The 25,581-nt window shown below is 38.5% G+C and overlaps 1 protein-coding gene across 4 annotated transcripts in view; it reads right to left on the bottom strand.

Moving 5' to 3' along the window:
- The window catches only part of SPOPL (speckle type BTB/POZ protein like), a 77,259-nt gene that overhangs the window by 46,131 nt on the left and 5,547 nt on the right, over positions 1 to 25,581 (bottom strand). Inside the window, exon 1 of one of the 4 annotated variants that reach the window (XR_008501011.2) lies at positions 25,275 to 25,412. The exons of 1 other annotated variant lie outside the window; for it this stretch is intronic. The gene's annotated coding sequence lies outside the window, so the exon portion shown is untranslated. Of the gene's footprint in view, positions 1 to 19,349; positions 19,407 to 25,274; positions 25,546 to 25,581 lie in introns of those variants that run through there. 2 more of the 4 variants (XM_054477483.2, XM_054477486.2) reach the window with 2 other exon arrangements.

The raw sequence follows: 25,581 nt of genomic DNA, 5'->3' as shown, positions 1-25,581 counted from the left end.
TAAAGAAGGTAAGACTAGGAACAACAGAGATATATAAAGAGAAAAACACAAGATTATTTCCATAATCTGAAGGGAGACACAAGTTCATAGACAGGCCTCATTAACTGCCAAGAATGATTACTGAAAAAAGATCTATACCTAGACACATCTGGATAAAACTTCAAAATTCCATTAAAAAAAGAAAATCCTAAAACTTCTATGTTATCTACAAAGGAACAAGTCAGACTAAAATCTGAATACTGTATTAAGGCAAGGGGTAAATGCTGTTAAGAAAAAAAAACCTGAACTTAGAATTCCATACTCAGGTTGGGTGCCATGGCTACTGCCTGTAATCCCTGCACTTTGGGAAGTCGAGGCAGGTGGATCACTTGAGGTCAGGTGTTTGAGATCAGCCTGGCCAACACGGTGAAACCCTGTCTCTACTAAAAACACAAAAATTACCCGGGTGTGGTGGCAGGTGCTGTAGTCCCAGCTACTTGGGAGGCTGAGATAGAAGAATTGTTTGAACCCAGGAGGTGGAGGTTGCAGTGAGCCAAGATTGCGCCACTGCACTCCAGGCTGGGTGACAGAGTGAGACTCTGTCTCAAAAAAAACAAAAAAACAAAAAAACAAAAGAAAAATTCCATACTCAAATTTATTCAAGAACGAGGACCAAATAAAGGACATTTTCAGACAACACATACTTGAAAAGTTTGACATCCTATATTTAAAATGTATTCTGAACCCAATTAAACTCTGAATTTTTTTGTATGGCACACCCTTATGAGTAAAAAAAATCAGAATATACTCTTAGTATAGTTTTATAAAATATATACATCACTATATTAATATATGTATTGTAAAACATACCAAAAATTAAAAATTATAGATAAAAATTAACACGTGATTTAATTTCTAATAAATCCTGATATTCCCCTAAATTATTTTGCGTGCCTCCTTTTATATGAATGTCTCATTTTAAAGACCACAGCTCTAACCAAATGAAGAAGAAAACATGGAAGTGAAGACAACAGAGCTGAATAACCTCAGAAGAAGAGTAGGAAACAACAACAACAATCAGATGAGAATCCACTAGAATTTTCCACTTGGAAAATTTTCAATTGATGAAATTTTCATGTACACAGGATTACATTTCAGACTCTGTGGGGCCATTCCACTTTGTTCTAAAGTAAATATTCATATAATCATCTATTTCTAGATTTAAAAAATCATTAGAATTGATTTAAAAAGTAAAAAAAGTTATAGTCAGAACAAAATGCAAATACCTTGATGATGCAAAATTAACAACTAATTAAAATTGGGAGATTGAAGGAGTAAGGAAAGGAACAAGAATATGATTCAGAAACATGGGTAATACTATCTAGAGCTAATAAAGAACATACAGAACATTATAGAAACCACTAACACAAGTAAAAGCAAGCACAATAAAACTGGGAGTGAAGGTGAGAATGGATGATACCCTATTGTCTCTACTCTCTCATGTAATGCAAAAATTGATACAACTACAACTTTTTTTTTTTTTTTTGAGACAGGTTCTCATTCTAACTCAGGATGGAGTGCAGTGGCACAATCAAGGCTCACTGCAGCCTCAACCTCCCAGGCTCAAGAGATCCTCCTGCCTCAGCCTCTTGAGTAGCCTGGACTACAGCCATGTGCCACCATACTTTGCTAATTGTTTTTTGTGTTTTGTTTTTTGTTTTTTGTTTTTTTTTCTACTTTTTTACTGATGCAGGTCTTGCTGTTACCTAGGCTGGTTTCAAAGTCCTGGCCCTTAGCAATCATCCTGGCTCACAAAGTGCTGGGATTACAGGTGTGAGCCACTATGCCCAGCCACAACTTCTATTTTTAAAAAAGCACTATTAAGTAGGAAGAAAAGCAGTATATAACACAGTGTGTCAATTACCTGGAAAACTGAAATCAGTTATTGACTGCCAGTCAGCTCACGTGAAACACTTCTACCACCCTGATACAGTTTGGCTCTGTGTTCCCACCCAAATCTCATCTTGTAGCTCCCATAGTTCCCATGTGTTGTGGGAGGAACTCGATGGGAGACGGGTCATGGGGGCGGGTCTTTCCCATGCTGTTCTCATGATAGTGAATGAGTCTCATGAGATCTGATGGTTTTAAAAACCGGAATTTCCCTGCACAAGCCCTCTTCTCTTGTCTGCCGCCATGTGAGACATGCCTTTTGCCTTCTGCCATGATTGTGAGGCTTCCCCAGCCACGTGGAACTGTAAGTCCAATTAAACCTTTCTTTTGCAAATTGCCTGGTCTCACGTATGTCTTTATCAGCAGCATGAAAACGGATTAATATAGTAAATTGGTACCAGTAGAGTGGGGCGCTGCTGAAAAGATACCCGAAAATGTGGAAGCAGCTTTGGAACTGGGTAACAGGCAGAGACTGGAACAGTCTGGAGGGCTCAGAAGGAGACAGGAAAATGTGGGAATTTGGAACTGGGTAACAGGCAGAGACTGGAACAGTCTGAAAGGGCTCAGAAGCAGACAGGAAAACAGGGAGTTTGGAATTTCCTAGAGACATGTTGAATGGCTTTGACCAAAATGCTAATAATGATATGGACAATGAAATCCAGGCTGAGGTGGTCTCAGATGGAGATGAGGAATGTGTTAGGAACTACAGCAAAGGTGGGTCTTGTTACATTTTAGCAAAGATACTGGTGGCATTCTGCCCCTCCCTAGAGATTTGTGGAACTTGGAAGTTGAGAGAGATGACTTAGGGTATCTGGTGGAAAAAATTTCTAAGCAGCAAACCATTCAAGAGGTGACCTGGGTGCTGTTAAAGGCATTCAGTTTTATAAGGGAAACAGTTTATAAATGTTTGGAAAATTTGCAGCCTGACAATGTGAAAGGAAAGAAAATCCCATTTTCTGAGGAGAAGTTCAAGCCAGCTGCACAAATTTGCATAAGTAATGAGGAGTCGAATGCTAATTCCAAGACAATGGGGAAAATGTCTCCAGGGCATGTCAGAGACCTTTGCAGCAAGCAGCCCCTCCCATCTCAGGCCTGGAGGTTTAGAAGGAAAAAATGATTTCATGGGCTGGGACCAGGGTCCCTCTGCCCTATGCAGTCTAGGGACTTGGTGCCCTGGGTCCCAGCCGCTCTAGCTGTGACTAAACAGGGTCAACGTACAGCTCAGGCTATGGCCTCAGACGGTGGAAGCCCCAAGCCTTGGTAGCTTCCATGTGGTGTTCAGCCTGCAGGTGCACAGAAGTCAAGAATTGAAGTTTGGGAACCTCTGCTTAGATTTCAGAAGATGTATAGAAACACCTGAATGCCCAGGCAAAAGTTTGCTGCAGGGGTGGGGCTCTCATGGAGAACCTCTGCTAGGGCAGTGAGGAAGGAAAATGTGGGGCCAGAGCCCTCCCCCAACAGAATCCTACTGGGTCACCTCTCAGTGGAGCTGTGAGAAGAGGGCCACCATTCTCCAGACCCCAGAATGGTAGATCCACTGACAGTTTGTACCATGCACCTGGAAAACCCGCAGACACTCAACACCAGCCTGTGAAAGCAGTCAGGAGGGAGGCTGTACCCTGCAAAACCACAGGGGCAGACCTGCTTGAGACCATAGGATGTTGCATCAGCATGGCCTGGATTCAAGACATGGAGTCAAAGGAGATCATTTTGAAGCTTTAAGATTTGACTGCCCTGCTGGATTTTGAATTTGCAGGGGGGCCTGGAGCCCCTTTGTTTTGGCCAGTTTCTCCCATTTGGAACAGCTATATTTACCCAATGCCTGTACCCCCACTGTATCTACGAGGTAACTAACTTGCTTTTGATTTTACAGGCTCATAGGTGGAAGGGACTTGTCTCAGATAAGACTTTGGACTGTGGACTTCTGAGTTGAGACTTTGGGGGTTAACTACTCAAAACCAGTTGGAAAGGCATGATTGGTTTTGAAATGTGAAGATACGAGATTTGAGAGGGGCCAGGGGCAGAATGATATGGTTTGGCTCTGTGTCCTCACACAAATCTCATCTTGTAGCTCCTATAATTCCCATGTGTTGTGGGAGGGACCTGGTGGGAGATGACTAAATCATGGGGGTGGGTGTTTTTCGTGATGTTCTTGTGACAGTAAGTCTCATGAGATCCCATGGTTTTAAAAACAGGAATTTCCCTGCACAAGCTCTCGTCTGCTGTCATGTGAGACGTGCCTTCTGCCATGATTGTGAGGCTTCCCCAGCCACGTGGAACTGTAAGTCCAATTAAACCTTTCTTTTGTAAACTGCCCAGTCTCAGGTATGTTTTTATTGGCAGTGTGAAAACGGACTAATATACATCCCCATTAGCCTACTTCATTTATTGTCTTTTACTATAGAGTTTATGTGCATGGCTGTGGTATTACCTAAGTATAATATCATCTCTAGTTTATTAATTTCTGTAAGGCAAAGCTAGCACAACACTCAGTGTTGGTTTAAAAATAAAATGAAAAAGGAAGGCGGCTAGTTACGTGTTTTGAGAGAACTAATGGAATAGCTAATTTTGACCTACACATGAAAACAGAAAGTCCATCTTGTAGTTTTAATTACTCAAAACCAGTTTACTTAAAGTTGACTAAAATGTGTACTAAATGGAGAGGCTCCGCTCTGAAATAGAAACAGCTGTGTCTTTCAGCAGACTGATTAGACTAAGTGGCATTGCTGGACACCACTGCTATTGAAAAGAACGTGCAGGGGCAAGAAGAGGGGGTGGTTAAAGATACAGTAATGGCAACAGCTGAACCCTCAAGAAAAAAAAATTGTCTAAGGACAGGAAAAAATATTCCTTCTTCTTAGTTATATATATTTCTATTTAAAGGGGAAGCCAACAGAGCTGGGGGAAAGGAAGGGAGTGATGGGTATACTGAAGTAACTGGCGTTGGTAATATATTTACACAGGACCCCAGTTTAAAAAAAAAAGGGTGGGGGTGAACAAATACCTTCATTTACCTTATGGTCTACTTACCTGGGTCCTTGAGGCATAAGTGAAATAGCTATTCTGTAGTGTGAGCTCTCTGCCCCAAACAAAACGCAACCTCCCTTCAAAGTCTGACAGGTTTTTTCAGTCAATTGTATCAGGTTGAATGACATGACACTGACATTTTTGTATGTCAAAAGCAGAATACTGGCAATTTCATGTGGTTCTAAAGCAACAATCCCCGCCTCTAAGTGATTACAATGATAGACCTTAAGGCTTTCTGTTTTTCTAGGGCAGTAAGTCCCAAAGTTAAGTGTGCAGTAGAATCACCTTGGAGGGCTTGTTAAAACAAATTGCTGGGCTTCAATCCGGGTGTTAAGGGTTCAGCAGGTCCAGGTCGGGTTCCCAAATTTGCATTTCTAACAAAGTCTCAGGTGGTCCTGGGATCTCACACTAAGAACCTCTGTTCTAGTCTGAAGGCTGAACTAGGAAGCTATCAATACCACTAAAACAAAAAAAAAAACTCATCATCATTCCCCCAGGTGTTCATTTGTCCTCCATCTCTGAATAAGTCTTCCATTTTACTTGGGTACTATGCTGAGGAACTGGCCTACTTTCAACTTCTTTTTTGGGGGGTCTTATTCCAATGTTGAGGAATCTCTTTTGAAGTCCACAACATCCTCCAACACTGAAAGCAAGGAGGTAGTTTTAATTACATTTTATAGATACATGAAAAGTTTACAAGGGTAAAGACTTCCAGATATTTTTGGAACAACTCTTTTTCTACTTGATAATTCCTAAAAGCTATTAACACATGCTGTTATAAAAGAGAAGATTTAGAGCCTCTGTTTACTGCTGCCTTGTCACTTACTGCCAGGGTTCTCCCACACACACAAAAAAACAACTAAAAATTAAACTAAGAGTGAACCCCTGTGTACACAATATAACCCCACAAAATCACTTCATTTCTGTTGCTTTAATGTATTTTCAAAGAAAAGATTAAAAGCAAGAAATCATCTAACAACATTTCTAGATACAGGCATAATGTCATTTTCCATGGCAACAGTAAAAATGGAAGGAAAAAAAAAAAAAAGCTCTGGGGTCCATGTGCTGAGATACCTGGATTCTACTTCTACCCATTTCACGTTTCAGGCTATGTACTCTTTGGCACATCACTGAGCTTCTGGCTACAGACAGAACTGGAGGCAAGAATTGCTATATTCTGTCCAGTTCTACCATAAGTTAATGCAGATTCATAAACTGTAGTGTTAAGATTCACTCAACATCACCAAATAATTTCCTCACACTGCAATTACCTTCTTTTAAAATATCAACTACAGGTCATTGCAGAACCTGATTACTTTTCCTACAGCATAACATATTAAAGATATTCTGGATCTCTGGAAACCATTTTTTAAAATCATCATTTGCAAACAACTACATTTATATGGCATGCTAGTTGTGACAAGTCCAATTTTTTCTATTATGTATTAATAATATTGTATAAACAAGGCATATAAGAAAAGACGAAGCCCAGTGTATCTATGTTAATAGTCTTATACAGTATTAGGATTTTTAAAAATCAACTTTATTCAGTTAGCATCACAGTTTATAACTACAACTATAAGAGGTAAGATTTCAAATTACAGTAATACATAAACAGGGTAGTAAACTACAATGGGCCAGACTAGCAGTTAGGTGACTACTCACAATGGAAAGTTGCACAGCCTCTTCTTTTTTTAAAAAATCATTCATTCATTTGTTCACTCTCTTTCTCTCTTATTCATTGACCCATTTGAGTATTTTTGGGGAACCTACACTAATGTAGGCCATGTAGAAACAAGGAAGAACAACACAAAGACAGCCTATAACCTCATAATTTGAACTAGCTCTCAGAGGTCCTCCAGATAAAATCTACAACTTCCAATGTGCTTAAGTGAATAAACAAAATAGCAAAACTTGACCAGCCTTTTTTGGTGAAAATTACAAATAGCTGAAACCAAATGCTGTGACCCAAATGTATGTCTGTGTACATGTATGTATGCAGGTATGTATATATTTTTAAGCAACACAAACATGATAAAAGGAACAGGATCATCCAGATACTCTTAATGCCAAAGCAGTACCTTCAAGTTCACTATAGTCTCTAAAAACAAATTTACTTGAGCACTGGCCTACCAAGTTTTGCAAATTTCAGCAATGGCTTAAAGCTCTTAAAAGACAGAAGGAATCAGAAATTACCTATGCATAATTAGTCTTTTATAAAACATTATGGAATACAAAAATATACATTTTTGATATAACAAAATTTAGTCAATTTAATTCAAGCTCTAGTTTATAAACTATAGTAATACACTTCTTTTACTCAGCTCATAGAGTAGGCTATTTCACCTAATAAGTGATAGATAATTTAACCTTATCTCTTTAAGCACCAACACTGCATTTTAATCTTAAATGTCACCTCTTCTGTAAAACTTTCCCTAACCACCCTTTGTCCCTATACCATTTTCCTGGGTAAAAATTACTCCCTAGCTACCTGGGACTTTCACAAAAAATGCCACCCACATAGAATTAATCAAATGTATTGTAGTTAATAGTACAATAATCTGTAAGAGTTTGCTTTACACATCAAACCAATTTTTTTATTTTAAAATTTATTATTTTTTATTTTATTTTTCTGACAGAGTCTCACCCGGTCACTCAGGTTGGAGTGCAGTGGTGTGATCATGGCTCACTTCAGCCTTGACCTCCCAGGCAAGCAATCCTCTCGCCTCAGCCTCCCATGTAGCTGGCACTACAGGCGCATGCCATACCTGCATAATTTTATGTCTGTTTTGAGACGGGGTCACACTATGTTGCCCAGGCCAGTCCTGAATTCCTGGGCTCAAGTGATCCTACCACCTAAACTTTATTCTTCACATACATTATTTCATTTGATCCTCTAGACAAACCTGTTAAGTATTTACTTCTATTCTACATATAGGGAAAGTGAAACACAGAAAAGCAATGCTACTTAAGGTGTTTTTTCTTTTAAGCCCAACAAATCAGAAATTGAATCCAGAATTTTTAAGTGAAAACACTACGATTTTTTCCAATTCATTGAATACGCTAAGCTCCTTGAGATTACTATATTTCCATCTTTATGCAACCACTGCCTAGTATAGAACGTGACAGAGAGTAAGCAAAGATATGCTGACTGGATAAGAAGTCAACCACTAGTAAAGAATTAGATGTTTACAAAACAGTACATAATTTAATGCCTTCTAAAATAAAGCACCAAAAATAATTTAGTATTACAGAATGATCCAGAGAACACCATCACAGTTAAAAGTTTAGTTTCTGATATCAGACTTGGGTTCAATCCCAAAGCAGTGTAAGGTCTCTGGGTCTCAGTTTTCTTGTCTATAATATGGGAATAATAAATGGCAATTATCTCAAATGACTGGTATATTGAATGGGAATGTACAGAAGACACCTAATACAGTGTCTGGTAGATAGAAAGCACTCAATAAATTATTCATATGAGTATCAATATAAAACTCTAAGATAGAGCTTGTTTACAAAATAGAAATAATCTTGGGAACTATGAAAGACAGCAGAGTTAAATATGTCCAAATATAGTTTTAAAGGTTTTATTCTTGCTGTTTAAACTTTTATTGCTTGGCTCTCCATCAGGTATACACCAGCTATCAGTTCTGCTCTTCTCACACTGCTTATCTCTAGTAGCTCCAATCTGCCTTTTAATACAAGCAATGTGGAGGTGCAGTTGGAAAAAGACATACTGATGTCTAACATGTCCCTTAGGAATTGTATAACCTTTGAGGGAACTTTCTGGAGTAATGGAAATGATCTATATCTTTATTTGGCTGTTGTTACAATGGTGAATAGCTCCTTCAAAACTCACTGAAATGTATTTGTAAAGTCTGTGTATAAAACTTTGTAAATTAAAGAAACTTAGGTTTTATATTCTTGAACAAGTTACTTTCCTTTTCTGGCCCTTAATTTTCTCATTTTCAGAAAGAGAATAATTCTTTACTCATAAAAGTCATATTACAGGAGTATTACAGGAGATAAGGTCTATAAAGTACTTAGGGTAGTTCCTGCACCGTTATTGCCAATTCTGGATCTACTAATATTAACCCTAAGCATTTTTCAAATTTACCTTAGTTTTAAAACAAATTCATCTATAATAAAAACTATGTTCTCTCCCTCTCCCTTCTCTCATTCTTCCCTAACCTCTTCTGTTTCAGAACAATTTGGCTAACATTTCATTAAAGCTTCCCCCACTTCCAAAGTTTTTCTTTTTTTTTTTTAACAAAATCATAATAGAGTCATTTGCCTTCATTATTTCTCTTCCTTCTTCATTTACCAAGTCAGAATTTCTTTTTTTTTTCTTTTTTTTTTGACACAGAGTTTCGCTCTTGTTGCCCAGGCTGGAGTGCAATGGCACAATCTCGGCTCACTGCCACCTCCGCCTCCCAGGTTCAAGTGATTGTCCTGCCTCAGCCCCGCAAGTAGCTGGGATTACAGGCACGCGCCACCACACCCAGCTAATTTTTGTATTTTTAGTATTTTGTATTTTTGCATCATGTTGGCCAGGCTGGTCTTGAACTCCTGACCTCAGGTGATCTGCCCGCCTCGGCCTCCCAAACTGCTGGGATTAAGGCATGAGCCACCGTGCCCCGGCCTAGGTCAGGTTTTTTTTTTTTTTGAGACGGAGTCTCGCTCTGTCACCCAGGCTGGAGTGCAGTGGCACGATCTTGGCTCACTGTAAGCTCACCTCCTGGGTTCACGCCATTCTCCTGCCTCAGCCTCCCAAGTACCTGGGACTACAGGCACCTGCCACCACACCCGGCTAATCTTTTGTATTTTTAGTAGAGACGGGGTTTCACCATGTTAGCCAGGATGGTCTCGATCTCCTGACCTCGCGATCCTCCTGCCTCAGTCTCCCAAAGTGCTGGGATTACAGGCGTGAGTCACCGCGCCCGGCCAGAAATTTTTTACTTAAAATTACTGAAGATTTCTTTACCCATCTTGCCCCAAAATTAATCTGCTACAACTCAATCCTCAAAAGCCTAATGCTCCAATGAAAGGAAACAACAAAGTAAGCAGCAGTCAGAGATCAGAGGTGTAATAATTGTCGAAAGTTCTAAAAGATATGCATCGATTCCACAATATCCTCCTGCCAACCTCTAAAAATCAAGAATATTCTAACATCCCAACCACCCTCTATAATCCATCAAGAAACTGTCATCCACCTATTTATGTAAAAATTATGTAATTTATTTCCCGTATTATGCCTGTAAACACAAACATGTCTCATTATAGTTATGGTACTTAATTCCATCTTTGAAAATATAACTGTGTTAAAGTAACAGTTCTTTTACTAGTTTTCAAATCAGTTTTTTAAATGTCTAAGCAATGCTCTTTGTTCTAGAATTCCAGGACACTGGCACAATTTCACATTTGTCTAGCATTTACGGAATAAACATTTATTAAGTACCTAAATAGGTCAGGCACTGGTGAAACAAAGATTATGAAGATAAGGTTAAAGAGGTAAATACTCAATTAAAGCAGATAAACCAGAACTGCTCAAATAATATTCTTTTCTTACCCCCGTGAAGGATCTAGAAAAAAGGAATATGGAGCAATTAGAGTTCTTTCAACTCCCTGATGTTGTTTCCAGACCACTTTTCCAGCCTTCTTCCAAAACTGTTTGGCAACTGTGTGAGTCAAATGCTATACCCTCTTCCCCTCTTTTCCCTGGCTATCACGGGCTCACCTCTTCTATTAATAGTTAGGTTCCCTTATTGAGGACTTCATCAGTACTTGTCTCCCTCCACAGTTTTCTTCACTACTTCTATCATCACCTTGGATGAGTGTACCCTGTGGATTTTCAACCTACCAGCATCAAATTCCTTGACATTCCTGAATGATCTCACCCACATAACATTATAGCAATCTTTTCCAAACAAACTTATTACCTAGAATAGCTTGACCAACTCTGAAAATAAACCTCAGTATATCTTTTACAACAGACTTTATTCCCGTTCTGTCACCAATTTAATCCCTCAATATCTCTTATTACCAATACTTCCTTAGCCCCTTCCCATTTTTTTTAAGTCATTATTCCCATTATGGCTTCAACTTCCTTCCTTGTCAAACCTCAAACCCACAATGCATCACCACTTCAAATACGCTCTAGCAAGCATGGTTAACATTTCACTCCTTTGTTCTCTTACCGCAACCATCCCGTAAACCCTCCACTCCATATCAATCTAACCACCCACTGTCTGCTTCTTTGAGCTGATGAACAATGCTGTAAAAAAATTTTAAAAAACAGAATAGCAGCTTCATAAGTTATGCTTTCATTAAACATGTACTTCTGTTTTTTGTTTTTTAGCTAATTGCTGTCAAACAGGTTTATTCCAAAATAAAAATCTTACAAATAATGAATGACATCTTAGCTCTTCTGATGATGAGCTAATAATTCCAAGAGTCCTGTGACTAGCAATAATCAGTAAATACTTTTGAATATGTAGAGCACAAGTATTTACCAAATGGCTGCTCTACCTTAAAACAGTACTTTGCAGCAGTAAGAAATGAAGCCAGTTATAAAAAGAATAGCTGTAAAAAGTTAGGCATATAAAATGTAGAAAGGGAAAACTATGAGCTTATCTGGAGTTAAGAGTCGATGTGCATATCTTAAAAGAAGAAATCAACAAATATTATCCCCAAAAGGCACAGGAATGACACTTCCCTACATATGATTCTAACATAATCTACAATGATTAAGGAATGAGAAAAGATTAACTACAATCCTAACACTGAAAAGGATACAAGGGAAAAATATTTTTTGCACTCTTGGATTTTCACTACAAAATGACAAAAAATACAGCTTAGCAACACTTCTGTGAAATTTAAACGAAAAACTCCACAAATAACAAGAAATTTGATATAAAAACACATAGCATGCTGTGAGGAAATGGTAAAATTTATTTTGTCAACTTTTTTCAAGTTCTGAAAATTGAGAAAGATCTGCTCATATAGTGTTTCCCTTCTTTAAACTGCAGCAAAACCCCACAGAATAATGAATGAATACAACCTGCAATATGGGTAGATGGTCAAGTAAGAACAAGCGCATTCCAGCATTGTGTAATTAGAGCTTTGGGCCAATGTTGCAAACTCACTCAGTAAAATAAAAAAGCCTACAAAACTTTTCACCAGCTTGCAAAATCTTAAAACTCATCCATGTTTAGCAAGTTAGAAGAGCACTATTTGTCAGAAAGTCAATAAACTACACTGTGGAGCTATAATTTTCATGACCGTCTCATTTTCCTTAAATTATACTTAAATTTGTTGTATATTCTGCATCTTACCAACTGGCAAGGTGACCAGAATCATCTGATAGGTTTTATGAAAATACACAGGTCTCTGTTCCACTTTCCCTGGTGTACACAAAGGAGGGGACCAAGGGTAGGAGTAGGGAAAGGAATCATGTTTATTTTGAGAAAATAGCCTACCCACAACTTAATACCATGTTACACCCACCAGAATGGCTAAATATATGAGACAGAATATCAAGCCAATGTTCCAGAGTATGTGGGACAACTAGAAATTCTCATCTACTACTGATGAGGTTATACATTGGTACAACAACTTTGGAAATCACTGGGTTACACTAAAACTGAACAAGGCACACATATGACCCAGTGATTATATTACAAGGTACATTCCCCAGGGAAATGAACACATGGGACCAAAAGACATGCACAGACAGGAATACAGGGATATTTTATAGGGACTCTATTCATGACGGCCCCAAACTGGAAACAACCTAGATGTCCATTAACAGTAAACAGATAAATCATGATATACGGAGTCATACAGTGGAATATTATAAAGCAGTGAGAATAAACTGTTGCTACAGACAACATGGTTGAATCTGTGAAAGGAAAAATCCCTTGGGGCCCCCAAATCACTAAGCTAAAGGGAAAAGTCAAGCTGGGAACTGCTCAGGGCAAACCTGCTTCCCATTCTATTCAAAGTCACCCCTCTACTCACTGAGATGAATGCGTATCTGCTTGGCTCCTTTGGAGAGGCAAATCAGAAACTCAAAGGATTGCAACTATTTGTCTCTTATCTGCCTGTGACCTGGAGGCCCTCTCCCAGCTTCGAGTTGTCCCGCCTTTCTGGGCCAAACCAATATTCATTTTACATATGTTGATTGATGTCTCATGTCTCCCTAAAATGTATAAAACCGAACCATGCTCTGACTGCCTTGGGTACATGTTGTTAGGACCTCCTGAGGCTGTTACCCCAGCGCAGGTCCTCAACCTTGGCAAAATAAACTTCCTAAATTAACTGAGACCTGTCTCAGATATTCGGTGTTTATAGATCACATAACCATATATGTATGTTTAGGGTAAGAAGCCAGTTTGAAAGACCATACATGCTGTATGATGATATGTGCATGTCTTTGCACGTTACACTTCAAAAGTTTACTTAAAATAAAAAAGCAAAAAAAGTTTAACAAATAAATGAGCACCCTTGATGCTCTGAAGTGTATAATAAAATTCTGCTCCCAGTACCATATTCCCTCTACCCTAAAATTGGGACAGGATACTTTTTTGATTCTTCCCTTATGCTAATTAATTTTTTTACATTAAAAATTTGTTTATATCAAAACAAACAAAGGTATGTTAACAGAATGCAAAAGCCAAATTTTTTTTTTTTTTTTTTGAGGTAAGGTCTAGCTCTATTTCCTAGGCTGGAGTGCAGTGACAAGACCATAGCTCACTGCCTCCTCAAACTCCTGAGCTCAAGTGATCTTCCTGCCTCAGCTTCCTGAGTAGCTGGGACTACAGGCATGCACCACAACACCAACATGTGGCTAATTTTTTAATTTTATTTTTATTTTTATCATTTTTTTAAGATGGAGTCTCACTCTGTCACCTACACTCACTCTGTCGCCTACACTGGAGTGCAGTGGTGCAATCTCGGCTCACTGCAACCTCCGCCTCCCAGATTCAAGCGCTCCTGCCTCAGCCTCCCGAGTAGCTGGGATTACAGCTGGGATTACACCCAGCTGATTTTTGTATTTTTAGTAGAGACGGGGTTTCGCCATGTTGGCCAGGCTAGTCTCAAATTCCTTACCTCAGGTGATCCACTGGCCTCGGCCTCCCAAACTGCTGGGATTACCGGCGTGAGCCACTATGCCCAGCCTAATTTTTAAATTTTTTATAGAGACAACGTCTTGCTATGTTGTCCAGGCTAGTCTAGAACTCCTGGCCTCAGGCAATCCTCCTGCCTTGGCCTCCCAAAGAGTTGGGATTACAGGCGTGAGCCACCATGGCTTCAAATCATTTGTAAGAGAAAACCTAAATTGAAAAGAATTTTAACATCAAAGCTCTCCCCCTTCACCACCACCATTACCACACTCAGACTGTCACCTCCCTTTGATTCCCCAAGAATTTCCTCTTCTCTGCCATCTATTTAATAGAAACATTCAAGAAGCACCGACCTACCTTAGCAGTGTAGTTACGAGGATTAAATCAAAAGATGTATAGATAAAGTCCTTGGCACCATGCCTAAGTACTCAATGACTAGACACTTAATAAATCCCAAATAGTGAGTTCTTCCAGGTCAAGGGCTATTTCCAATTCATCACTGTAAATACAAGACCTGGCATTTAACAGTCAGTCAATAACTATGTGTGAAGTAAATGAATAATGTGAGTCCAAAATAAACAAACAAACAAACAAAAAACAATGAAAACAAAGCAAAAGTGGGAATGAAGGAAAAAGCAAGAAGTTCAAAGGAAGGTCTTAACCCATTTTTGTTATCAGGGTATACGAAAAGATTATACTTTATTTTTATAGAACTGTGGTTTAGAAAGATGACAAGATTTTAAATCTCAAGGTGAACCAACAAAATCATGTGCATATAAAACTATTACAAAAACTGTCTCGGTATAATCTTTCCTCTATACACTGTGCAATGAAAAAGCAGTATATTTTAACTGAAATTAAAACAAGCGTCAATAATACTGAAACCCTTTAAAAAAATTTCTGAATCAGTTTCTTATGAGGTTGACAGGAATCCCAACTATATCACAGGTTATTTTCAAGATATCCATCATAGCACATCAATATTCTGACTAAATATGTCATAACAGAGATGAAAGGAAAGCAGATTTCAGCTAAAACTTTATACAGTATTATTTTTATGAAAATAAAAATGTAATTTAGATGTCAAAATTGTCAAGACTGCAATCTTACATTAATTTTAAAAGACAAATCAATAAAATACTTTAATATTTATTATGTGCACAAAATATCAATGAACCATTTGATAAGGCTCTTTTCCTCTCCCTTTTAAGCAAGCATCTACTTAGATCAGAAACAACAATACTGCTTTAATTAACCAATATATATGCAAAGCATTTAACCTCATGGAAAGCACATTATAAATGTATATATAACTCATTCAGTTCTCATAACAACTATATGGTTTTACCATTATCATTTCCATTTCCATTTTACAGAAGAGAAAACTAAGACTTTAAGTAACTTCCCTAAAGTCATACAGCTATTAAATGGCAAGGTGGCTGTATGCTCCTAGTCTCTATGCTCTGATGCCTGGAGAGCTCTGGAGTAAAGTAGACAGACCTACGTTTGTCCTGACTTCACTTCATTTTGTGAGGTGAGTTGTCTTGAGAACCCTGAGTGATAACCACAAAACAAGGTAGCACTAATTCCACCTTTCACTAATTCTAAGACAGCTATTTTTGTCATATTTTAACATTTCTGAAATTGATGGCATCTTACAATTATAATCCGCAGTGCTCTCTCTCTGGAGTACATAAAATAATAATCCATCTGGTAATTGACAGCAACTGTGATTCAAGAAATTATGGTATTATCTATACCTCATGGGTTAGTGATAAGAAGTAAATGAGATAAAATGTCTTAAGTACTCAACACAGTGTCTGTCTGGCACAAGTGCTTTACAAAGGGTACTTCTTCTCTTTTAATAAAATAATCCATGAGGAAATTTGATGTAAAGGTTATCTTTACACTGTAGAAGGCTGTCAGTTTCTCAGGCCTGTGTGCGAATACACCTGGTATACTCTCTTAAGAAAAAATGCTGGTTTCATTACACAACTTAAAGGTGCAATTTTTGTTGATAAAACACTTGGGGTAGGGAGAGGCAGACAGACAACAGTAAAAATAAATCAGACACCTGAGAAAATAAAATCATCAATAACATTAATGCATAAACCAAGATACTCCACAATTCAAGCCAGTTCTCAAATGCCATTGATAAAATGCTTACAGGAAAAAGTATTTTAATGTTTTAAAATATGTACTTTATTTTTATTTTTATTTTTAAATTCTACATGCTGGATAAAGGTTGCACTTTAAATGCACTCAGAAATGATCAAATCTGCTTAGTGTGTGCCCATGACCCACTTGAGCTTTTCTACCAAAACTTAATTCCTAAATGGTTAGTAAAGGTTTAAACTGATCCCAAGTGTTGTCACCAAAAAAAATTTAATTAAATGAAATTAAATTCGTTTAGATATTTGGTAGCTTCCTGTATTTGTACTTGCCTTGGCAATCTCAGAACAAATTTATACTCACTGTTATTTTATTTCTTTTTTTGTCTTATAAAAACTACAGAGGAATTTCCTACTAAAACATTAAAAAATATGTCCAAATGACAGCTGAAAAAACACCTTGAGACTATCGCAATCTTTACCTTAAAGATCACTTAATTATACTTTAATGTGAAGAAAGTTATCAGGAATAAAGAGGGGTATTATAAAGTGATAAAGAGGTAAATTTTCCATAATTCTTAATTTGTATGTACTTAACAACAGAGCATCAAAATATGTAAGGCAAAATCTGATTTGCAAAGAGAAATAGATGAATCCACTACTGTAGTTGGACATTTCAACACCCCTCTAACAGAAATGGGCATTTCAACACCCCTCTAACAGAAAACAGCAGGTAGAAAATCAGTAAGGACAAGTTTGAACTCAACAACACTATCAATCAACTAGACATAATGGACATCTATAGACTACTTCAACCAACAGCAGCATAATACCAAATACTGACAAGGATGTGGAACAATAGCAACCCTCACTCATCACTGATGCGAATGCAAAATGGTATGGCCACTTTGAAAGACAGTTGGGTGGTTTCCTACAAAACTAAACATACTCTTACCATGCTACCCATCAATCATGGTCCTTGGTATTTACCAAGAGCTGAAAACTTATGTCTACACAAAAACCTGCACAAGGTTGTTCGTAGCAGCTTTATTCATAATCTGCAAAACTTGTAAATAACAAAGAAGTCCTTTAGTAGGTCAATGGATAAACTGTGGTACACCCAGATAACGAAATATTATTCAGCATTAAAAAGAAATGAGCTATTGAGCCATGAAAAGACACAGAGAAAACTTAAAATGCATAATACTAAGTGAAAGAAACTAATCTGAAAAGGCTACACACTTTGGAAATGGCAAAACAGTAAAAAGATCAATGGTTGTCAGGGGTTGCAGGAAGGAGGAATGAATAGACCTAGGTCAGAGGATTTTTAGGGCTGTGAAAAACATAATAATGGTAGATAGATGTCATAAAAATTGTCCAAACACATAGAATATACTATACAATACCAACCATGAATCTAATGTAAACCATGCACTCTGGATGATAATGATGGATCAATGCAGATTCATCAGTTTAAAAAATGGGTCACTCTGGTGGCGAATGGTGATAATGGAGGAGGCTATGTCTGTATGGGTGCAAGGGACGTATGGTAAATCTTCGTAGATTCTGCTCAACTTCTTCAGTGAACCTAAAACAGCTTCAAAAACATAAAATCTATTTTTTAAAAAAATCACCTAACTGGGGGGTTCGAGGAGGGGAGATACAAATGTATTTTACACAAGAAAAAAATTGTTACATTTGCTTCAGAAAACATACCCAAACAGGAAACAATGGTATTTTCTTTGTCAATAAATATAACATTATATTTTGTAATTTTTGTTTTTTGAATTTAATCTCAGCTCATACCTATAAAATAATATTTCAAAAGCACACTACTTTTTAGATATACTATTAACCTTCAGTTCTGCAGAAAATAAAAACATCTCTTTGTTTTTAATTGTTAACCCTAAATATTTTTATTTATTTATCTAATATAGGATGAAAGCAAATACACCAACTCCAAAGAAGTGTGTGTGTTGGGGGAAGGGGAGTATTTTCTAAATATATTCATATTGCAGAGATGAGTATCTTCATCATGTTTTCACTTCAGGTATATATACATATACATATCTCCTATCTAAACTGTCCCAATCATGGTTTGAGGTGCAAAAATTTCATACTTGAGAATAAAAAAATCATTTTAATCTGCTAGCTTTTACCTATGTAAAGTTTAGTCTCATGTATTACACAATTCAGAATATAATGCTAATAATTATCCTGACCTCTTTTAGAACATATAAGAAGGTATAAAGAATACCAAACAGGAGCTATAGTTATGTTCAACATAGAGATAAAAGGCCTCTAAAAGGGTACCTGTAAGAGCCATAATAAATACATGAAAAGCACACAGTTGTTATATAAGACATACAAAACTTACAACCAAGAAGAAGGCAAGAGCAAAAGATTTTAAAGCCAGTATGAACTAGTAAAAATAAATTTTTAAAGTTATAATTTTCTTAATTCTCTTGAGGCCAGCAGTTTGCGACAAGCCTGGGAAAGACAGTGAGACCCCTGTCTCTGCCAAAAAATAAAATAAAGTAGATGCCTTCTAGAATTTTTCATTTACTGTGTTTTTCAAATTCACTTTGGCAAGGCCCAGTGGCTCAGCCTATAATCCTAGCACTTTGGGAGGCCGAGGCGGGAGGATTACTTGAGGTCAGGAGTTCGAGACCAGCCTGGCCAACATGGTGAAACCCCATCTCTACTAAAAATACAAAAGTTAGCCAGGCATGATGGCTGTGCCTGTAGTCCCAGCTACTCAGGAGGCTGAGGCAGGAGAATTGTTTGAACCGGGAGACAGGTTGCAATGAGCTGAGATCACGTTACTGCACTCCAGCCTGTGCGACAGGGCAAGACTCTGTCTCAAATAAATAAATAAATAAATAAAGAATAAAATTAATTTTAACATAATTTTCCTTTCTATCCCATTATTTTCTATGAGACCCTGCCCTTGCCAATTAAGGTTTTGCCAACTACAGTATTCTTCAAAAAGTTTATCCACGTCTATAGATAAATTGTATTCTACCCATGGTCCAAGAGAAAAGTCCAGGGATTTGTAGACTCTTTGATGTAATACAACCACCTAAAATAACATTTAAGCTATCAGGGGATGCCTGTCATTCTACTGAGCCCAGAAACACCATCACTGACCACATACCCAAGGTTAGGTAGTACATCTTCACCAATCCTTAGCAAGTCTTTCCTTTTAAACTCCCTAAAATTGAGAGAAAAAGTTACATGTATAAAATTTCTTCCATAAGTCGTCACTGGAATGTAACTAAAATATTTAAGTATGCTATCAGTTATTGAATGAACCTGTAAGTATAGATTTAATACATATAATGTAAAGCTAACTAGCAAAAATAAACACTACCTTGGGCAATAAATACTAAAACAAAGAAATATTTAATTCTTAAAGATATTAAAAAGATACGTCCACATTTAGTGACTATATGGGTGGTAAGGATATTAATAAAAAAAATCCAAAAAAGATACAAGTTCAAGTGAGAAACCTTTAAATGGCATGGCCAACCTCCCCAACCTACCACCCCTGTACTCTAGCCCCAATTTCTGCCTTTGCAGGCTTTCAAATTACTTAGAGTATCATTTCTTTAAACTCCTCTGCCACCTATGTTTAACTCACCCTCTCCACCTATGTAACTTGACTTTCACAAACACTCTGCTCAAGGGTCATTTTCCTTAGAAAGCCTCCTCTGATGCCCCTGCTCTGTGCTTCCAAGGCAACCTGAATAAACTGCCACAAGACCACTAATCACACAAGAAAAACAAATACTTGTTTAATCGTCCACGGTCCCTAGTCTCTGAATTCTAATCCCATACCTAGAAGTCTAGTATTCAGTGTCTGATAAATAGTGAGTATTTAAAAAATACATACTATGAACGAATAAGCTGTGAAAAGTTTAAGCTGTGAAAGGTTTTAGATACTTATAGAACAGCCAGATGATAATAAAAACATGTCTGAACTCCGGAAGACAGATATGGTTCATACTATAGATTTAATATTTTATTTTAATTTAGGATTGTAGCTTTGGCAGATTAATACAAAATTCATCATCAAACAGTTTATGGGTGTATTGACAACCAGAGATATAAAATTTTCTTCATGTTGCTAAATTCAGCATATGCTCTTTAGTTTGCCACTTAATTTCCCAGTTGCATTCAAAATATTCAACTGGCCACTCCCTTCTTTTTCAGTCTATTGCCTTGGCTTCAGTGATACCAACAAAATTTTCTTCCAACCTCTAGCTTCTTCCTTCTCAGCCTCTTTTGTTCCATTTCTTTCTACCAAAGTTCAAATGTGAAAGATTCACAGGGCTTACTCATAAGCCCCCTTATCTTCTCTATACTCTCTCCTTAAGCAATCTCATCCTTCACTCCCAGACATCAATTATAAACTGTACGCTGACTATTTCCAAATTTATTTCCAGTCCAAACCTCTTTGCTGAGCTCCAGACCTATACATCCAATTGCTACTAGGCATCTCTACTTATATGTCTCAGTCTCAAGTTTAATAAGTCTCAAATTGAAAAATGACCAATACCTCCCCCTTCCCTGAAACTACAAAATAAAAAACTGCTCCTCCCCCAGTACTCTCACCTTAGGCACAAGAACTACTGGCCCTGGAAGTCAGCCTTTTCCTCTCCCCAGGACCCCCAAATCTCATCCATCTCTAAACCCTACCAATTTTTCCCCCCAAATATTTGTCAAATCAGGCTAGTTTATCTCTATCACTGCCATCCTGAACCAAGGTTCCACCAACTCTTGACTACATTACTGTAACAGCTAATCTCAATGCTATTCAAATTGTGATCCGTGCACTGACACTGGTCCACAAACTTTTGCTATTGGTCTGAAATGAAATAAATATAGAAACCTAGAGAAAGCATTTAGGAATGTTTACAGCAATTTGACACTGCCACAACAAACATCTTATTGTATGTTACTAAATACCAGTATGAATAGAAAATTAAAACAAAATTGGTCCTTCAACACAGACAAGTTTGAGAAGCAATGACTTAACTAGTCTCCCTGTATTTACACTTGCCTCTTTCCAACCTGTCTCTGCAGAGCAGCCAACTGATTTTTTTAAAGCAAAAATTTGGGTAACTTATTCAGCTGTTTCACATTCTCTGGTGGCTTCCTATTGCTCTTAGGATTAAGTATAAAATGCTTAGCATGGATTTTGGCCATTGTGATCTGCTCCAGTCTGTTCCCCATCAACCAACCTCACGTGCTAAGGTCCAGAAAGTTGAAATTGCCAACATCCCTTGGGTCACTACAGTTCATCCTTTAGGTTTCTGTCTAAAAGTCATTTCTTCAGAGAAGCATTCCCTGATGGATTGGTGTGCCTTCGTTCTTCACAATCATCTTCCTTTGTAGCAGTAATGATAACTAATTATTTTTATAATTTTTTTTTTTTTTGAGACAGAGTCTTACTCTGTTGCTCAGGTTGGAGTGCAGCTCACTGCAAGCTCTGTCTCCGGGGTTCAAGAGATTCTCCTGCCTCACCCTCCCAAGTAGCTGGGACTACAGGTGTGTGCCACCACACCGAGCTATTTTTTTTTTTTTTTTTTTTTTTTTTAGAAGAGACGCGGTTTCACCATGTTGGCTGGGCTGGTCTCGAACTCTTGACCTTAAGTGATAAGCCCACCTCGACCTCCCAAAGTGCTGGGATTACAGGTATGAGCCAAGGCACCTGGCCTATAATTTTTTTTTCTTTATTTTATTCCCCAGACTTCTGCCTCCATGAACACAAGTAATCTCTTTCTATTACCACATGTCACCAGAGACTAACACAGTGCCTGGCACAGATGGGTTGTTAATAAACTTTCGTTAAGTGAACAAATACAAGCAAGGAAACAAAACAGTGAGCATGACCACTAAATGTAAATGCCTTCAATATTTAGTCATATATAAGGCTTGACATAAGACTTTTGATGAAGTGCTTTACAAGAGTTACATCTCCTTTACTTTCTTCACTAAACAACATGAAAAGAGAAGGAAACTCTGCTGTGAAGCTTATATTTATAAAAAATAAATAAATAAGATATTCAGAAAGGTGAAGAATTTTCTCTAATCAACAAGGAAGTGAGTCTTCTCTAAAGTAAATCAACAAGGAAGTGAAAGGTGTGAGAAGCAAAAGAGTAATAGATGAGAACTATGTTGCCTGGCTGCAAAACTTTCTCAACTGTCTGATTTTGCAGAAGTTAAGTAATCTGTTTCTCAAGTTCCTCATTTGTAAAATAGGAATAAAAAAGCCTTCTTAAAGAATTATTATGGGGTTTAAATAAGTTAATACATATAAACTGCCTGTCAGTGCCACATCAGAATAAAATTACAAAAAAGCAGAGACTGCATATTACTCTTCTCTGTACAGGAGCTTTTCTCAACTAGTGCTCTGCAGAATCAAGCCCTATAAAAACTGACTGGAGTAACTACTTCCTTAGTTCTCTCAAGAATGGTACATAGCTAGTACTATTCTAGGTGCACAGGAGATGAGATAATTCATTACATAGCTTAGATGCCTCAGAGCATTAGGGTTTGATTTTCACCCAGAAACATGGTTGAGAAGGGCCACTCTCATGTATCCCCAATGCCTGGCACATGGTAGATGCTCATTAAATATTTTTGGAAAGAATATTTACAAAACCAAAGAAATAGTGCTAGGCATAGAGTAAATACTAAATGTCAATTTTATACCACCCTTTCAAACTTCTATAAGCTTTAAAAGTCTGATTCTAGGGGAGTTATTTTTCTTCAACCTGCACTGCTTATATAAATTCATGGCCAAAAATGCAGATATAGACATTAGGAAAGCCAAGAAACTAAATGCTGGAAGGAACTATGTGGAAGCAGTGAGAGATGAAAATCAGGTAGAACCTGGATATGCAGGAGAAAGAGCAAAGGTTATTCTAGGTCAGGGAACAGCATTACCAAAAACAGTGTCACCCCAAGTATGCAACATGCTCCGTGGTGGCACAGGAATGATTTTAAACTATAAATGGAAAAACACTTTTATTCTGATAGTTAAATATGTACATATTTTTACATGTAATTAGGACAGCAAATAGTGATTTCAAACTTCTACTATTTAAAACAACACAAAAGTAATATCTATTCAGATCTTTTAATGTGAGTCCTTTAAAAATGTAATAAGTAAGCAATAGTGCACAAGAGGTAAGCAAATACGGCAAAAACTGTCAGCATTTTTTAAAGTGAGTAAAATTCTGTAAACACCAAGCCAAGAAGACATGTGAATATGAATGAACATAACACATTAAGAGAAAACGGCCACCAGTCTTCTAAATGAAGACAAGCCAAAGCTCTATCTCGAGTAGTGACTGAAGATAAAGGTCAGATGAGTATGAAGAATACCACCAGTTTTGAGTATTTAACTTACAGTACTAAAATTTTTATCTGTAAAATCTCATTTTCCAGTATGATGAATCTGTTATACACAGTACTTTCACTTTGCTTATTCTCAAAACAAAGGTAAAATTGTAGAAGTTTCAAATAGACATGTGAAATAAGGACTGACCTATCTGTAGCTTGGTAGTTAGCTGACTTGAAATTGGTGGGCTAAAACCCTGTAGTTTTCAAATCAGAAGGAATTAATTTATACAATAACAAATTATAAGTGCTATCTATACCAAGAAAGGATGTTAAATGTCAAAGAATAAGAAGGTAGCTTTCCATTCCCACCTTCCTGTCTTAGAATTAATCTACCCACAAGCCAGATCGAGTCAAACCAAGAAGTGATGATAAAGATAACATTTATCAGATATTTGCCCTGTGCCAGGTACTGTTTTAAGTACTTTACTTGTATTTACTCGTGCAATTACTAGCACCATCCTATGAGGTAATATCATAAACCCATTTTACAGCTGTAAGAATACTGAGGTGAAGAAATATTAAGTAACTTCCCCAAAGCCAAAGCTGGTAGATGGCAGAGCAAGGGTTTACACCCTGGCAACCATACTAGTCTGAGCTCTAGAGAAGAGTTCTTAACCACTAGGCAACATTTCTCACAAGAATGATGAAATGGTAATTTCAAATATTCCACCAATCCCATTGTGGCAGCAGAGATGTAATTTTTCAAGGTGTGAACCTTTTACCTCTGTCAGTATCTAGTCCAAGAAACAGTGGATTCAATTGCAAGTGGGAAAGTGAGTACTACAATGGGTCAAACTAGGCCCAAGATTATTCAAAAATAGACAAAGCATCAGAGGCCTGGAAAGAATCCCTGAATGACAGAATACAGTAAGGAAAAAGACAAGCGAAAGTTAGGATAAGCACATGGTGAATCTTATTTCTACTGGGTTGTGTGACTGCTTTGAGAGAGAAAATGCTACCATCCCTTTTATGTTGAATCAATACACAAATACATTGACTCAAAAAGAATTAGGAAAAAGGAGAGCAGCAGGAATAAAAGTGGGCTCTTTGAAGACTTGGACCCCGAACCGCGCGGTTAGCTTGACGTACTCTGGTATAAGTTAGCAAAAATGTATTAGAAAGCAGGTGGAGAGGTTAAAGATATGACCACCGGAGTGGAGGTACTGAGCGGTCTGCGGAGCTGAGAACTCTGCCTAAAATGGGCTAACAGGGACGAGAGTTTCAAGTGTCTGCATTTGGGATGAGAAGGTATGAAAGTGGACACTGCGCGGTGGGAGAGCATGCAGTTTCTGGCTTTGGGCAGCACTCAGGTAAAAACGGGCAGGCATGGAGGTATACAGGTATAGAGGAGGAGGGAGGCCAGAGGAAAAAAAGGGGCGAGGCCCGGGGGTAAAACTAAAGGGGATCCTGGAAGGTGGAGGCTGGGAAATCAAGCAGGGATTGGGGGCAACCCCGGGGAAAGTGGCGCCGCCGCGCGAGGGAAGGGCGGTCCGGGGGCATGGGAGGTAGCCCCCAGAGTAGGCCGGAGCTCGCCGCCCGAGCCGGGGTCCGGGACCCAGAGGGAAGAGGGCGCAGTGAGGCGCGAGCAGGAGGCCGCCGGTCTACGGCGAGCCGGGAGAGGCGAGCAAGCGCCTGGAGCTGCCGCGGGGACCGGGGGAGGGGCGCCTACCTGGACGTGCGGGGCCGCGGCGGTCAGTCCCGGTGGAGACTCCTCTGCCGCTGAGGCGGTGGCCGTGTCGGCCCTGCGAGCCCGAGGCTGCGGTGGTGGCAGCAGGGGTGATGGCGGCAAGTCCCTGTGGCGGCCGCCTCCGCCGAACCGCATCCCTCCTCCCCGACCCGCCCTCCTTCCCTATCTCCCGCTCCTAAACTTCTTCCCCGGGATAAACAAACCCGCCGCCAGGGGCGGCCACCTCCGCCGCTCCCGCCCCCGCGCAGCCCCCACCCCCCCCCGCCGCGGGCCCGTCTGGGCTCCGGCT

The sequence above is a fragment of the Pongo pygmaeus genome, chromosome 11 (assembly GCF_028885625.2).
Source record: "Pongo pygmaeus isolate AG05252 chromosome 11, NHGRI_mPonPyg2-v2.0_pri, whole genome shotgun sequence".
In the NCBI taxonomy this organism is placed as follows: domain Eukaryota; kingdom Metazoa; phylum Chordata; class Mammalia; order Primates; family Hominidae; genus Pongo; species Pongo pygmaeus.
Note: the sequence above shows the minus strand (reverse complement) of the source record. Positions and strands in the feature narration are given on the sequence as shown.